The 16273-nt window shown below is 38.9% G+C and overlaps 1 pseudogene across 1 annotated transcript; it reads left to right on the top strand.

The window, feature by feature from the left end:
• The first annotated feature begins 10843 nt into the window (after positions 1-10843).
• On the top strand, positions 10844-14920 carry LOC149236307 (DELLA protein GAI-like; annotated as a pseudogene). The gene is made up of 2 exons (XR_016246213.1): positions 10844-13780; positions 14392-14920. The product of XR_016246213.1 is annotated as a DELLA protein GAI-like (transcript).
• The last annotated feature ends 1353 nt before the right edge of the window (positions 14921-16273 follow it).

Below are 16273 nucleotides of genomic sequence, written 5' to 3'. Positions count from 1 at the left end.
TAATCTCATTACCATTTCCAACGCTTCAGCCTGGGTGGAAAGTTTCTGTTGTGATAGCACTGTCCTCAAGTGCGGTGTCAGAGATGCTACAAACCATGCGTGATGCTATCCATCTATCAACGTCATATTGGCTTCACAGATCATACTCTTCAGCCGTTGATCCAGATCCCAGGGAGTCTCACCCGGGAGCATCGCGATTTCTTTAAACCCGATGATTGATTGTGTTTCTGACTTTGGCCTGCTAAATTCCCTGTTCAGCGCGATCTGGATCTCTGCTATCCCTGCGTTTGGGTGGTCGTTAGAGTGCTTGATATACCATGTTAATGTGCAATCCTGTAGCACACTCACCAATGTAGCCTTCTTAATATTATTGTCTATGACACCTTGTGCTTCCCATACTGCTCTTACCATGAACCAAAATTGGTCTGGATCTTCATTCCATACTCTTATGAATACTAGTAGTTTGATCACGCTCACCATACTGAATTGTGGAGGTGGTGGAGGTGGAGTGGGTGGAAATGGAGGTGAGGGAGGTGAAGCGGGTGGCAGTGTGGGTGGAGGTGGTAACCGCGGAATGCGCTGCCTTATCAAACTGACTGCGCTTCTCGGAGAGACCTTAGCAAACTCTTCCTCGCTCTCTCGCAAGGGTGAAATTAAGGGACTATTTTCTAATTCTTCGCTACTTTTGTAGATCTTTCCGCTCCGCGTAGTCCCAAACATTAATGTATTCGCATGACCCTTTTTTCACACAATAACATCTTAATCCAAGTATTCAAAGATTTAATATACTTACCTCGCGGTCCTTTGAGAAAGCATCATTCTGCCTTGTTGTAGCTCACAGTCGTGTCTACCGCAAACTCAGTGATAAATCCCCCTATTATCTGGTCAAGCCAATGGTCCACAGCTCACGTGATCTTATCTTCTGATGCTTCTAGTCTGCACACTAATTCCAGAGTCCACACTATTGGTTTGTCGAGCCTACACCTTCCCTGGCTGTCAGCTAACTTTGTGATCCACTCATACAGCTCAGAAGGAAAGGATGCAAAGAAAATCTCGTGGATTTCTGTATACATGTAGCGCTCCAACCACTTTTCCTTAGATACTTGCGGAGTTCTGTTTTCCTGTGTCGCGAACTCGTGAATCTTCTTGTCCAACCACTCTTCAATTTCCTTCTTTGTTGGGTTCTAGTGGCACGACATCAAACATCCCTTATGCAGATCCCGATCCCAGTGACAAAACCATTTGTTGGCATAGTGGGGCCAGACCCAAGTTCAGAAGTGATTTAGCCAAGCAAATCCTGGTACTACTGGCCCTTTTGGCAACAGTCCGTGGAGCGCGGACTGAGGTCTCACCCGAAGTAGTATGGGAGGGTGCTAGAACTAGGTTTCCGCACCCTGGGGATGTCTGATAGGAGGTGATTGGTACGTGGTCCAACCTTTGCACTTACTGTGTTACGTGAATCAGTAGGCATCCTATGCCCTGCAATATTGTCTCACGCAGTTCTAGTTGTCATGCAACCCGTGTTATTTACCCAAGTCTTCTTTAATTAGGCTCTGTTGGATGATTACTTAGATTATTTTCATATATAAGCATTCATACAAGTATTTACCAATTGCGCACAGTAAATAAACAGAGTAAAATTAATGCATAACATCAAAATATGAATTCATGAATAGATGCATAGAGTAAACTTCTCTTTATCAACTTTCAATCCCAAGTACAGACTCGACTCCGCCCTCTGCACTCAGCTGCAGGGGTCTGCGCACTCAGCTGCAAACTTCACTAGGCCTTTGCGCACTCAGCTGCAGAGCCTCTTCCTACCACTATGACCCAGTACACTTCAGATTCCACTCTAACCTCGAACCATGCCTTCGGTATTCTATCTATCGTTACCACCTCTTTACACTTAGAGCCTCGCTCTATTTATACAATCCCATGGTCTGCGGACCATGGGTAGGCCAACACAACTTTACATTAAATTACAATATTTTAGGGCGGATAGCCCTATGACTCATCCTAAACTTCGCGCTCCGCACCCACAATTCGCGGAGTCTTACAATATAATTGACCAAAACTTGGGCTTTGAGCCCCAAAAACATGCTACAGGGGATCCCATGCCCAACAATGATGTTGGGAAACATAGTATATCTAGTACTACCTACGCCATTGCCAAGCCAACCATTAAGAAGTAAGGCCTGTACACTCCTCTGCCTACTCCCATCCAACCTTGGGAATCCATCTCCATGGACTATCTGTCTGGCCTCCCTTCTACCAAGCATGGTAATGACTGTGCATTTGTGGTTGTGGACAAATTTTCTAAGATGGCTATATTGGCAGCCTACAAGAAGAGTATCACAACAGAGGACACTGCCAAACTCTTATTTGAAAGAGTGTGGATACATTTTGGATCCCACAGACCATTATATCAAATTGGGATAACAGGTTCCTGAGCACATTTTGGCCAAGCCTTTGACACTAATGGACACCAAGCTCACAATGTCGACTACATTACATCCCCAAAGTTATGGTTAGACAAAGGTCGTCAACCAGATGACGGTGCACATACTCCGCATATACAACTCCAAGCATCCACGAACCTAGGATGAGAGCCTTCCCTATGTGCAACACAATTATAACAAAGCTCTCCGTAAATCGACTAGTCGCAGTCCCTTTTAAGTGGGTCTAGGATTTCAACCATTGTGTATGATTGATGTTGTCATGCCTCATGTGACTACACAAACAAAATCCACAGATGTATAGTCTGAGGTTGATAAAGCAACTAGATTTATTGAACACATCCAGCACATCCGCCAACAGGTTCATGACATCTTGGAGAAGTCCAATGCCAAGTACAAGCAGCGACAAGACCAACATTAGGTGCCACACAAGTTTTAGGTGGGCAACAAAGCTTGGTTGCATTTATAGAAAGAATACCTTGCTAGAGCCCATCGGAAGATCAGACCACTTTGATATGGGCCTTACATGATTACCAAGGTTGTGGGAGACAATGATTTTGAGCTCAATATACCCCCATTCCTTGGATTGCACCTAATGTTCAATGCGGACCGCCTTCGACCATACTTTCCACCATTACTGGACACATCAAACATTGCAGAAGAACTCACACCAACAGAGCTAAACCCAAACTGCATGGAATAAGCCACAACTAATCGGATCATGGACACGTAGATCAAAAACACTCGCCAACATAAGATCCAACTGTATTGGGTTGTCAAAGCTTGTTAGCTCCTGCACCAAGGCAAGTGGCTCACTAGGGACCACACTCAATAGAATTTTCCCCATCTCATGGAGGCACTCAATGCAATGGAGTCCATTGATTCCTAGGGAGGGGGATTGATCTAGTTGGATATTGGTGGCCACCCACCTATTCCACTTGGACCCCCACCATTGTACCATTATTTCTTTAAGTTTCTGTAATTGTAGCACAATTTACTATTTTTGGCAATTTTTCAGGTCCTGAACTTCCAGAGTCGTTTTGAGACAGTAAATGATGTTTTTTTTGGAAAACGAGCTAACATGTGGCTTTGTGTCGAAAGTTGTAGTCCTCGGATATATATTTCTATTGAGGTATCGTATGTGTCAAATGAATATTGTATGCCAAAGTTACGACCCCGGGAAGTTGATGTACAAATTTACCCCAACGGGGTCCATAGTTTTGATGCTTCATCTCCTAGGGTTATGTTTTTGGATGTTTAGGGTTTTCTATTGTTTTTTAATAATAAACAAGCCTTCGAGCCTCATTATAACATAGTTCAAAGGCATGTAGCTGCCACATCTCTTCTCAAAGATAAGTTACCATCGCCCAAGCTAGTTTATTTCCATTCTGTATACAAACATATTTAAGTTCTTTGATATTAATGAAATGAAGTTTTATTTCTGTTGTATCTCTATGTTTATGTTTATATATGTATTATGTTGTGTTCCTGCATAAGTCTAGATCACTTTGTAGGTAAGCCAACCTTCAAATAGATGTGGATTTCCCTTCCAAAATTTGTTTGTTGGCAGATATGGCTCACCAAAAACAAATTGATCTTCAAAGATATCAGGACCCCTCCTCGAGAAGTTGTTGCGCTGAATCGAACCAATTGCACACCAAAGACAGAGAGTCCCTTCTAGATCAACACGAAAGAAATTGGATGGATTAAATGGTCGTTGCTATAAACGACTCTCTAATTCAAAAATCTCCCAAAAGACTGGCCTCCAACCAATGGAAACTCATGCTCTTGGATGAGGAATTTGAAAACTAGAAACTTTGTCAAAAAAGATGGTTGTTGTTCTTCGATGGAGCCTCCAAAAAGAACAAAGGGGTGGCAGGAGGGGGTGGCATCTTCATAAATATTGAAGGAAAAATTGAATCAAAGTTTGCATGGGGTTTGGGCCATAGATCTAATAATTCGGCAGAGATGTATGGTCTATGGTTTGGTCTCCAACTAGCAAAAGAGTAGGGCATCTCATCAATTTCAATTCTAGGAGACTCCCTCATCGTCATTCAACATCTTATCTCCAATTCCTTCCCCAAAAATAATCAATTAGCTTCAATTCTCTGGAGAGTTCATGGCTTCCTTAAGACTCTCACTCAGAAATCATTCTTTCATATTCTCTGAGGCAAAATAAAGAAGAAGACCTTCAAGCTAACAAATCATGTCAGCTCGAAGAAGGTAAATATGAAGTGAATGGTTCCTAAAATTGGATGGTCATCCCATGATGAATCTTTTTAATGGAAATTCCATATAATTCTATTTTGCTGATTGGCCAATTTTGTAGAATCTACAGTAGCAACGAGTCTACTTTTGGTCCTTGAATCGTAAGTAAACAAACTCTGAAGGAAAATCTTCAAGAATTTCCTTTCTCTCAGTTCGTAGAAGCATTCCTGGAATTCGTGTACAATTCCACTATACCTTGTAGTGACCAGGCACTGACGTAATAGAAAACTCCTTATTCCTGTCCCAAAAAAGAAAAGAAAAGTGTATAATACTATATAAAGGCATAATATTTGAATTCTTAAAAAATACCTTGGATTATTCCACCTGAAACTTGAAAATAAATTTTATGGTCTCTCATAAGAACCAAGATGGAGAGGGAATTGAACCACCTAACTACCACTCAAGCTATTGCCCTTTTGACTATTTTAAGTGTCTTCTTAACCCATCAAAAAAATTGTAATTTCTAACGGATCAAAAAGGGAAGATCACTCACATTCTAGTTATTTTATGTTTCTTCTTAACCCATCAAAGAAATTGTAATTTCTAATGGATCAAAAAGGGGAGGGGGATCACTCACATTCTAGTTAACTTATTTTTCTCTTTATTGAAATTGTAATATACAAATTTACTTTAAAAAAATTGTGTTTTTAAAGAATTAGTTAAATGTTGACACAAAGATTTTTGTATAAATTATAGAATAAAACTTTAGACTATATTGGAAAAGGACTTCATCTTAACAAATCGTGAGTATTTGAAAAAATGTAATTATTAGGGAAAGTTTTAAGGATTCATAGTTATCTTACTATTTCATAACCTTGACAAAAGTGATTAAATCTTAAAATGTCAACCATAAAGTATTGGGGGACATTTTTGTAAAAAAATTTAAATATTTTATATAGTTTTAATTTTTTTTGTTTTTAAACTAAAATGCCATTATCTTATATAATTTATTTAGATAAATTATTTAAAAAAATGAAAATAAATATATATTTAAAAAAAAATTAACCAATAAACCAAATTTAACCCTTAAACTTTTATCTAATAATCAAAATACTAAAATTTCTCATAATAAAAATAATAACCTGAACCACCTAAATTAAGGTTAAGATAATAAACTATTATTTTTATTTCTTCCATCATTTTTTTTTTATTATTAGACCAAATTATTAAATTTTTTAAAAAATAATCACAATATAAAAATATTATCAATATATTATTAATAAATTAATTAAATATATTCCATTTTCATATTTTTCATTTTCTAATAACTATATATATATTAAATTGCATTAAGTAATTTTCAAAAAAATAAAAATAATATATATATATACTTTTCAAGTTTATAAACATAACTATTAAGTTACATCTGGAAGGGTGTTACATCTAGAAGGGTGAGCTAGGCTTTTTAAGTTTTGATAATAGTTTAACTCAATATCTAACCACAAAGAACACTTCACACCAACATAGGTTTTGATATTAAATTAAATCTACAAAGGTCAACTATGCTTTTTGCTGTAATTTAGAGAACTAGGTCCATGGTATCTCAATCTAAGGTGCAGATGATGTTGATAAAAGCAAATAATAGAGAACACTTCACACCAATGACTTTTCTGCTTGTGGATTCCATTCCTTCATATCACTATGCTCTCATTGAAAAATAAGAACCTCAAAATACATAATTGTTCTCACAAATAATGTTGACCTGATATTGGTGTTTGAGAGGATGTTGATAATGGCCAATAATGGATGACTTTTCGTTTGAGCTGTACCATCATTATATACTTTGAATAGTATTTTTAATATATTATTTTTTTATTTTTTAAAGTCTCTTTCGCATGAAATTGACACTCAGTAAATTTTTTATTATATATTAATTAAAATAAAATATAAAATATAAATGATAATTTAAATAAAATTTCAATGAAGTCTTTATCAAACAATGGAAAGGTAAAATAAAAACACTTTTCCTAAGTTTTGCAAGCTTTTTAGGATATATTGTTTATTCTAGTTATTATATAAGTATTAGTGTTTAAATTGATGTCATGGATTTATAGTGTATCATTGGGAGTTATTTTATTGAGTTTTTAGTACTTTTGGAGTTGTTATGGTTTATAGTCATCATCTTTGTTGGGAGTTGTTTTCAATTAATGTTGTTATATAAATGAGATCTATTCATTCTTTGGATAAATATCCATTAAGTACACACAAGGATGTATTTCCTGAAGAACTGATCAAAGCCTCAACCAAAGTTGTGTAATTGACACCAATTTATTTTTTGAAGATGATAAAGGACACACATATGCTACTTTTCCTGGTACCATGACTAGGAGCCCCTCTATTGAGATTTGTCACTACTTGGAGTTGTCGTGGTTCATAGTCATCGTCTACATGGAAAATTGCTCATGCTTGGTTCTATTACATTAATGGGATCTATTCACTAACAAGAAAAATATCCATCAAGTACACACAAGGATGTGTCTCTTGAAGAGTTAATCATGACATCGATCAAGGTTGTGTGATTTTCCCCTACAAGTTGTTTTGTGAAGAAGATAGAGTACACCACTATCCTACCTTTCCTAGTGCCATCACTAGGAGTTTCTTTGCTAAGTTTTGTCACTACTTGAAGTTGCTATGGTTCATAGTCATCATCTACATTGGAAGTTACTCATATTTGGTGCTATTCCATCGATGGGATCTATTCACTCCTTAGACAAAGATCCATGGAATACTTGCATTGATGTATATCTTGAAGAGTTGAGCATGGCCGCAATGTTGTGTGATTGATCCCTATAAGTTGTTTTATGAATAAGATAGAGGACACTGCTATGCTTTCTTTCTGACTCTAAAACCAAAGGAATGCCAATACTCTTGTGCTTGTATGTGCATTGAACTAGCTTCAAAAAAAGGCCTCCTAAAGGCCATTTTTTGCTAGTGGGATTATCAACAATTTCCTTTTAAATGTACTTTGCCCCATGTATGTCAACATTTCGCAAAGAATTATACACCAACATCACCTCCTCTTGCTTTGAACTACCTACCTTAGGGAGAAACACATCAAAGCAATCTAGAAGGACATAATCAATTCAAACTTGTAATCAATAAAAAAAACACTTGATTAATATAGGTATAAAAAAGCCTCCAGGGCCAAGTTCCCTAGCTTCGATTGATTCCATGTGTTAGGAGATCTTAAGGCTTACAAAAAGAATGTGGAGGGTGTCAAGACCTAAATTATTGCAATAAAAAAAGGTGCCTCCCAAGCCTTAGATACAAAATCAACTTCAACACATACAACCATTTTCTAAAGTAGTGGAAGATCCCCAATCCTCAATGAAAAAGGTAGATAAAGAAAGCCAAAACCAACCACCAAAGCCCTCACAACATAGCATTTATGTTGATCCAAAATTGTCTTGGATGAGGAGAAAGAAGAATAGAAAGAAAAATAGAAAGGAATTGCCATGAAAATTAATAGTGCCCACTCAAAATCATTGATGAATCAAGCGCCTCACAACTCACCTTTTCTCAACTAAGGAAGGAAATCCATTTGTCAACACAAAGAAAACAAGGTTACGTGAGACATGCTCCTAGGCATTTAGATCTCACTCTTTAACAACAAAGAATTCACTGATAAGAAACTAGCTATGGATCCTCCTTTTAATTAAATAATGTTTAGACATTAAACAAATTTACAAAATAAAAATCTTAATGGACTCAAGTATTATCTCCTTTGTTATTAAAAACACAACACTTTGGAATTAACTCTTATTGTATAAGGAAAAAATCCAACATTTTTAATTAAAACTTTTAGCTTAAAAAAAATAAATCCCCATCCAATTAGCTATTATTAACTTTAATGCCCTATAATATTTTATAAAGTACTATGAATAAAACTTAAATAAACATAATTGTTAATGGATTTCTTACTGTGAATAAAGATCAGATAACCATAATTGGTAATGAATTTCTTTCCCTTAATGATTAAAAGATATTCCTTTTATAGATTCATATGCAACTTACCTTTAATCTCAACCACAAATAAAATTGTGATTGGTGAAGGAAACACAATTTTTCAAAAAGATTCTCAACCACAAACAAAATTACCCCCAAATATAAAACTTTGAAGGTAATGAAATTTTCAAAGTTTATGAATATCTTTTATCTAAGTGATTGAGGTTATTCAATTTACCAAATTATTCATAAAAATCTTACCTCTCATCAAAGGGAAAAAGTGAAGTTCAATGGAAACAAAGAAAAGTTGAACTCTAAAGGAGAATAGAGGATTAGAAAATCAAATCCTCCATAAAGCAAGTCACTGTTAACCATAATGCTATTAACTATGTAGTCTTACACCATAATGCTAATAACTCTGTAGTCTTTGTAAGGGGGCCATGAATAGGCATTAGATAAAGATGATTGCCCATGGATGTACATTGCCCACTCATCCTGAGATTCCATGCCCTCTTCCCCACTCCAGTAACAAAGACCTGACACCCCACACTTGCACATTGACATTTTTTCAACATGTCTATCATCACGATGGTGACATGTAAACACAACATGCAAGTGCAAGCATGGGAATGCGAACCCCATGTGGATTTCCATGACACAAAACCTCAAAATCTCTGACCTAGCGTTAAAAGACGAGCATCTGGCTAGGAATATATAGGGGGCACAAAACTTAGAAATGTTAAAAGACGAGCATCTGGCTAGGGATATATATATAGGGGTTCAAAGGTTAGGAAGCTAAGGGGTGGTAAATTTTTAAGGGAGCATGTGGGTAGGGGTATCAGCTTAGGAATCCAAATAATTAAAAATTAATAACAGGGATGATATTGCAATTGTGATATTAGGATGACATTAATATAATAGATTTAGTGTATGTTTTAAAATTGGTTTTGTTTGGATAGGAGACTTTTGATAGATGAAACTCTGTTTTTTTATGGACTATCAACATATAATTATAGGGATATAGTTTTCTTTGAATAACAATGATGAGTTAATCTACATTTGGAGATAACAACCACATATATAGTTGTCCCTACTTTTGGTTTGACTCTTCGTTTTTTTATTGTAATGATTAATAGTAAGGCAAAAATGCACACCATTTTTGGTTTGACACTAGTTTTTTTTCTTCTTTTCCGATTGTAATGATCCATAGTAAGTCGGAACCGCACACCATATGGATTACAATCCATAATAGGTCGGAACCGAACACTATATGGCTTTATTATCGAAGCTTGACCTAAGCGGCCCTGCAAGACCGAACTTGTGTCTCGTGACAAAGAGCCAACGAACTAGCAAGGGAATTTGACCAATCAAGCTACCAATACCACGTATAGTTGTCTCTACTTTTGATTTGACTCGTAAGTTTTTTTCGATCGTAATGATTAATAGCAAGGAAGAGTTGCACACCATTTTTGGTTTGACACTTAGTTTTTTTTTTCTTTTCCATAGTTTTTTTTTCTTTTCCATAGTTTTTTTTTTCTTTTCCAATCTTAATGATCTATCGCAGGTTGAAACTGCACACCATATGAATTACAATCTATAGCAGGTTGGAACCGCACACCATATGGCTTTACCATCGAAGCTTGACGGGTCGAACTCGTGTTTTGTGACAACAAGTTAATAGAATAGCAAGGAATCTGAACAATCAACCTACCAATACCGCTTGACACTTGAGTTATGATAGATTTTCTTACCGTTTTTAAAAAACATTAAATGTTTAAAAAAACATTAAGTGTTCACATGGCCGGTGCGGTTGTCACACGTGAAAGTGAAGTGTGCGGGGATACATACGGTGTACACCCGGTGAAGAACGGCATGGCGTTACAAAATGCAAAAGGTAGGGAATTTATGCAGTGACGTCATTAGTGACGGGAAGTTTCCTGGTGCCGTACCCGGGCAACGGTAAATTCTATGGGTTCATACGGACGGTTCGAGTTTCGCTGGGTTATTAAAAAGGGAATCCGTGGGGTTCGACCTCGTGACCTATGGTGTCTGAGAAGAGGTGGAGACAAGGCAGTGTGCATCATGTGACAGCCGTACTATAAGCAATCCAATGTAGGGAGGGAGGAGAAACTACAATTTGTGGACAATAATTGGTCTCTGAGAGTAATCATGGCTTCCCGTCTGTTGACGTGAAGTGGAAAGGAAAGGAATTTGCGTAAGTGGGGACTGTGGGGGCGTTTGTTTATTTCTATTTCTAGTAGATTATTATTAGTTTGCCCCGAGGTCGCTGAGTTCCAATGTCTGACCTCAGGGTTTCTCAGGGGCCTACCATGGCGGCTAGGCGAGGCTGATTGCTCGGGTGGGAGTGAGGTGTGAATGGTTTATTGATGTTTAGTTTTGTGAATAGTTTCTTGATGTTTAGTTTTGTGAAAAGTTTAACAGGAGATCGGATGCTGCAGGGCTGATACGGTTACGGTTTCGTTACGGCTCTTTTTAGAGCCTTAGGCAGCTTTTGGGGTGTTTTTTTTTCTGTGAGTGGAATTGAAGTAGAAGTTGAAGCTGAAGCTCCCCTGGATGCTCCAGAGGCTTCACAGATATCTCAGTTTCTGGAATAGGTGGAAGAGATTGAGGTTGGTTGTTTGTATGTATGTACAGTAGGCTTTTGGGTTTTTTTTTTTTGGGTTTCTGGAGTGGCTATATGGATCATGAAGGCAGGGGAGGAAGTGGTTTATTGGCCTGTTTTGGGATCAGCCGCCATGAAGCTGGAGTGCATTAATGGCGGACTCGACAAATTACTGCACCTTGGGATGGAGAAAAAAGGATTTGGGATATTTTGGACATAAGGGATTTTTTCAATAGAAATCCCGTGAAGACGGCCCTTAAACTCCTTGCTGGTTATTTTTAGCAAATTCTCCGAGATCTCGGATCTCGACTTTACAATTATGAAGCGACAACACTTTCAATTGCAGCAGCAGCAGCAGCCGCAGCCGAACGGTCATGGCCGCTGCTGCAGCACTGTTCCGGTCCATCCCAACCCGGTGTCCATGCCAGGGTCCGGGCCACCACCACCATCACCAAGAACAACAGCAACAGCGCCTGCAGCGGGAGCAACAGCAGCAGGGGGAGGTGGAGGTTCAGGGTCTTGCAAGGGCAAGGAAGTGGTATTGAAGGATACTTCTAAGCAGGGTGTAGGTGTTGATATGGAACTGGCTTCTATGGGTTACAGTGTGAAATCCTCTGAACTGGAACAAGTGGCACACAGGCTTGAGCAGCTGGAGATGATGATGTGCAACGGGCAAGAGGATGGCATCATTTCCCACTTGTCGTCAGAGGCTGTGCACTATAATCCCTCGGACCTCGGTGGATGGATTGAAAGTATGCTCAGCGAGCTTCATGTCCCTATTCTTCCTCCAACAGATCAGCCGTTTCAGTTCCCTCAGGCAGCAGCGGATCAATCGTCTACGGTTCGGGAAGCGAGCAATTCGGTGCCGGAATCATCGACTTCGACCTCGAAGGGCACCAGATCTGCGCAGAATGTTGAACAGGACCAACAGTACAGGTTAAATGGCTCCGGGGCCGGGGCCGGGGTTGGGTTGTTTGAGCCGCCTGAGGTCCTGGATCGATCAGAATTCCAGCTTCATGGCTATCCGGGCCAAGGGGGAGTACGAGATAATGGGATTGATCGCATGTTCAGTAACTATGGCGGCCTTTTTTCTCAAGTATTAGACGTCTCGGACCTGCTAGTCGATGACCCTGATGTTCTACAGGAACCACCACCACAGGAGGCTTCGCCCTCAACTCTGCTGCTGCAGAGCTCCAGCAACTCTTCTCTTGAAGTCCAATCCGGGCTAGACCATCTGGAAGAGGATGTTACAGGAAGAGAGCAAAAGCGTTACCGTGTCTGCGACCCGCAGCTTTCGGAGCGAACCGTGGTAGTAATGGGGGCAGACCCGCACGAATCCGGAGTCCGTCTCGTGCACACGCTGATGGCCTGCGCAGAAGCGGTGCAGCGCGGTAATTTGGCCATCGCGCGGGAAATGGTGAAAGAAGTGAGAATTCTGGCTTCAGCACAGGGCGGGGCAATGAGCAAGGTCGCCACATATTTTGCCGAGGCTCTTGCCCGGCGAATCTATGGGTTTCTCCCTCAGGACACCTTGCGGTTCAACCAGAACGACCCCTTGTCCGATTTTCTGCAATTTCATTTCTACCAAACCTGCCCTTATCTCAAATTCGCGCACTTCATAGCCAACCAGGCCATTCTGGATGCCTTCTCCGGGCACCAACAGGTTCATGTCATAGACTTCAATCTGAAACAGGGGATCCAATGGCCGGCCTTGATACAGGCACTGGCTCTTCGCCCCGGCGGGCCACCGGCTTTCAGGCTAACCGGAATCGGCCCACCCCAACCCGACGGAACCGATGCCTTGCAGGAGGTCGGCACGAGGCTCCACCAATTTGCAGAGTCCGTCAATGTAAAATTCTCCTTCCGTGGCTATGTTGCCACAAGCCTCGCCGACATCAAACCATGGATGCTCGACGCCCGGCCCGAGCTCGAGGCTGTTGCAGTGAATTCTATCCTTGAGCTCCATCGTCTCCTGGAGGACCCCATCCCCGGACGACCCAGTGCCATCGATCGAGTACTCGCTTCCATCTGGAGCCTGAAGCCCAAGATCTTGACAGTGGTTGAACAGGAGGCCGACCACAACCGCCCTGTTTTCTTGGATCGATTCACAGAGGCACTGCACTATTATTCCACAGTTTTTGATTCCCTGGAGGCGCGCGGGTTGCAGGCCCAGAGCGAAGAGCAGGTGATGTCGGAAGTCTATCTGGGTCGAGAAATTTGCAACATTGTAAGCGATCGGAACGGGTGGAAAGGCACGAACCTCTCTTGAATTGGAGCGTTCGCTTGAGAAACGCTGGCTTCTGGCCTATTCCTTTGGGATCCAATGCTTTCAAGCAGGCCAGCATGTTGCTCAGTCTCTTCTCAGGTGGAGAAGGATATAGGGTTGAGGAGAATAATGGGTGTCTAACACTTGGTTGGCACAGCAGACCTCTAATTGCTGCTTCTGCCTGGCAACGCTGTTAATCATCTATCTCGCACCAGCAAGAAGGTTGGTTGCAGCTCCACTCCTTAATTTCATCTCCTCTGATTATGAAATTTTCAGCCATTTCTGAGTTCTTTGAATCATCTTTAAGTTCATTCTGACTTTCACTGGTCCATTGTTAAATTATGGCCACTTCCAACTCAATATTTGGATAATCCGTAACTTAATTTATAGGCTGGAAAAATTTTGATCAGATTTCTGCCTTTCTTTCACCTCAATATTTTGGAGAATCCTTAACTTGATTCTGGAGTGTGGCCAAATTTTGATCAGATTTTTGCCATTCTTAACTTAAGTTTTTTAATCGTCCTTAACTTAATTCTGAGTTTACCCAATTTATCTCTAGCTGAATTGTGCAGTCCACCATATGAATGAACTTACATCACTTAATTTGTGGAATGTCATGCTGACACTCCACAATAGACATAATGTCAGGAAAAAAATAACCACTCATGTAGTTTGCAGAATGCTGACTTTCTGCAAACTACATGATTTCTTACCGTTCATGATAGATACCAGAAATTTGGGTCATTTATAAACAGTTGAATAAGCTGTGAAAATCTAGACTTTTTAATGCATTTTTTTCTCATTCATTCTCTTGATAACTTTGTAACTTGCAGGTGATTGGTGGATCAAATACCCAGCAATTATTATTGCAGCAGCATCATCGTTTCAGGGAACCCACAACAGCCCAATTCAATTCCGGATCAGGTCAGCTAAAGCAAAATTAACGAGTCCGTAGATTACCTACCAGCGCCGAGAATCTATTCATGTATCATACTGAAGTTCTTGAGTTATTATAAGCAAAATTAGATTACACTTATTATTAGCTCGACTCAGTGCCCTGTACGACTGCATAAATCACTGAGCGATATAATTTGTAATCTCTCAGACACTTTGAACTTCAAATGTCAGAAGTATTGAATCTCACCCGGCCTATGTCATAAGTAAGTTATTATTGCTCACAGAGATCTCTGCCAATGTTGCATCGTCCTGATGTAATCAAGAGAATTGAATGCAAAGCAACTTCCCATCATCAATTCTTTTAATTCTCGGTGATTCAGTGCATGATATTAGATTTTTCATTTAGTTTTCTTGTACTGGAATATGAAATTCCTAATTAATGTGGGAATGACCTTTACTGATTTACTGATTCTGTCATATTTTTATTGCTATTTGTCATTATTATTTACCTTAAATATCAAGCATTATGCAATAAGTTAATGATTGGTTTATTATCTTTGCCTCTTGTTTCTGGACGGAAATAATATATTATTTAATGAACAGAAAGCAAAAGCAGTGAGTTAATTGATGTATGATCTTTAATATTTAGGATTATTTTTGCATCTTGGTTGTCCAACAAGAATAATATAAAATTCAATGGAGAAGATGCAAATGTAGCGAACAGATCCAATCATTGACCTATTGCATAATGCTTCATATTTATCTTCAAATTTCAACAATTTAGGATTATTTTTGCATCTTGGTTGTCTAACAAGAATAATATTCAATGGACAAGATGCAAAGACAGTGAACCATCCGATCATTGACCTCTTACATAATGCTTAATATTTATCTTCAAATTTCAACAATTTTCTTTCATTCACCTATTGCATAATGCTTAATATTTATCTTCAAATTACAGAGACAAGTAACTATTGAACATCCACCTCCAGAATTCAGTGGGATAAAAAATGTATCGAGGGAAAACCAGTTTTTAATATAAATTGCAAACCAGTTTTACTATAAATTGCAAACCAGTTTTTTAATTTAAAAGCCAGCAGTTTTCTTTTCTCTTTATTTATTTTCGCAGGTCTGGAGCTCTGTGTGCACTTATTTGTTTCCGAGTGTTCATCTGTGGGCACCTATTTGTTTCCAAGTGATATAATGATTGAACTTTTGATTTCTGCAAATACTGAATTTGAGCCGAGAGTTTAGCTAGATATATTCTCATGGTAGGCCAATGTTTGTCTGTAACGGCCATGTCTTCAATGCTCGTAATAAAAAGTAGTCACATGTGTCCTCTGAACATGGACTCCCGCATCAAAATATTCTATGCAAAACCATTGTCCAAGGTATTTTTTTAATCTGCTTTACTTTGTTTGAAAGTTGGACGTAGTTCTCCAACTGTCAAATTAGACAAAGCTTCTATAAATAGAATTAGAATCTGACACAATTCAAGCTTTTGAAGCCTGAGATATTTCAACCTGGCAACTCATGAAAAAGCCATGACATATTTCAACCTGGCAGCCCATGAAAAAGTGGTTCAAGAGCATATTTAAGGAAAAGTGTTGCAACGGTATACTATTTTCTTCTGATTTAAAGATTTTGTCTCTGCAGCTCAAATAACAACCCCTAACATCATGATTATATCACAGGGAATTTAATACAGTTTTTACTAATAATATAAAATCTCAACCGAGGAGCTTCTTACTAAATTCAAATAATATATAAATTTAGTAGAAGGTTCAGCTAGTTGAAAATTTAGTAGATTTGAAATTT

This window comes from Pinus tabuliformis, chromosome 8 (assembly GCF_031772625.1).
Source record: "Pinus tabuliformis cultivar Carrire ecotype Pingquan chromosome 8, CPIR1, whole genome shotgun sequence".
Lineage (NCBI taxonomy): Eukaryota > Viridiplantae > Streptophyta > Pinopsida > Pinales > Pinaceae > Pinus > Pinus tabuliformis.
Note: the sequence above shows the minus strand (reverse complement) of the source record. Positions and strands in the feature narration are given on the sequence as shown.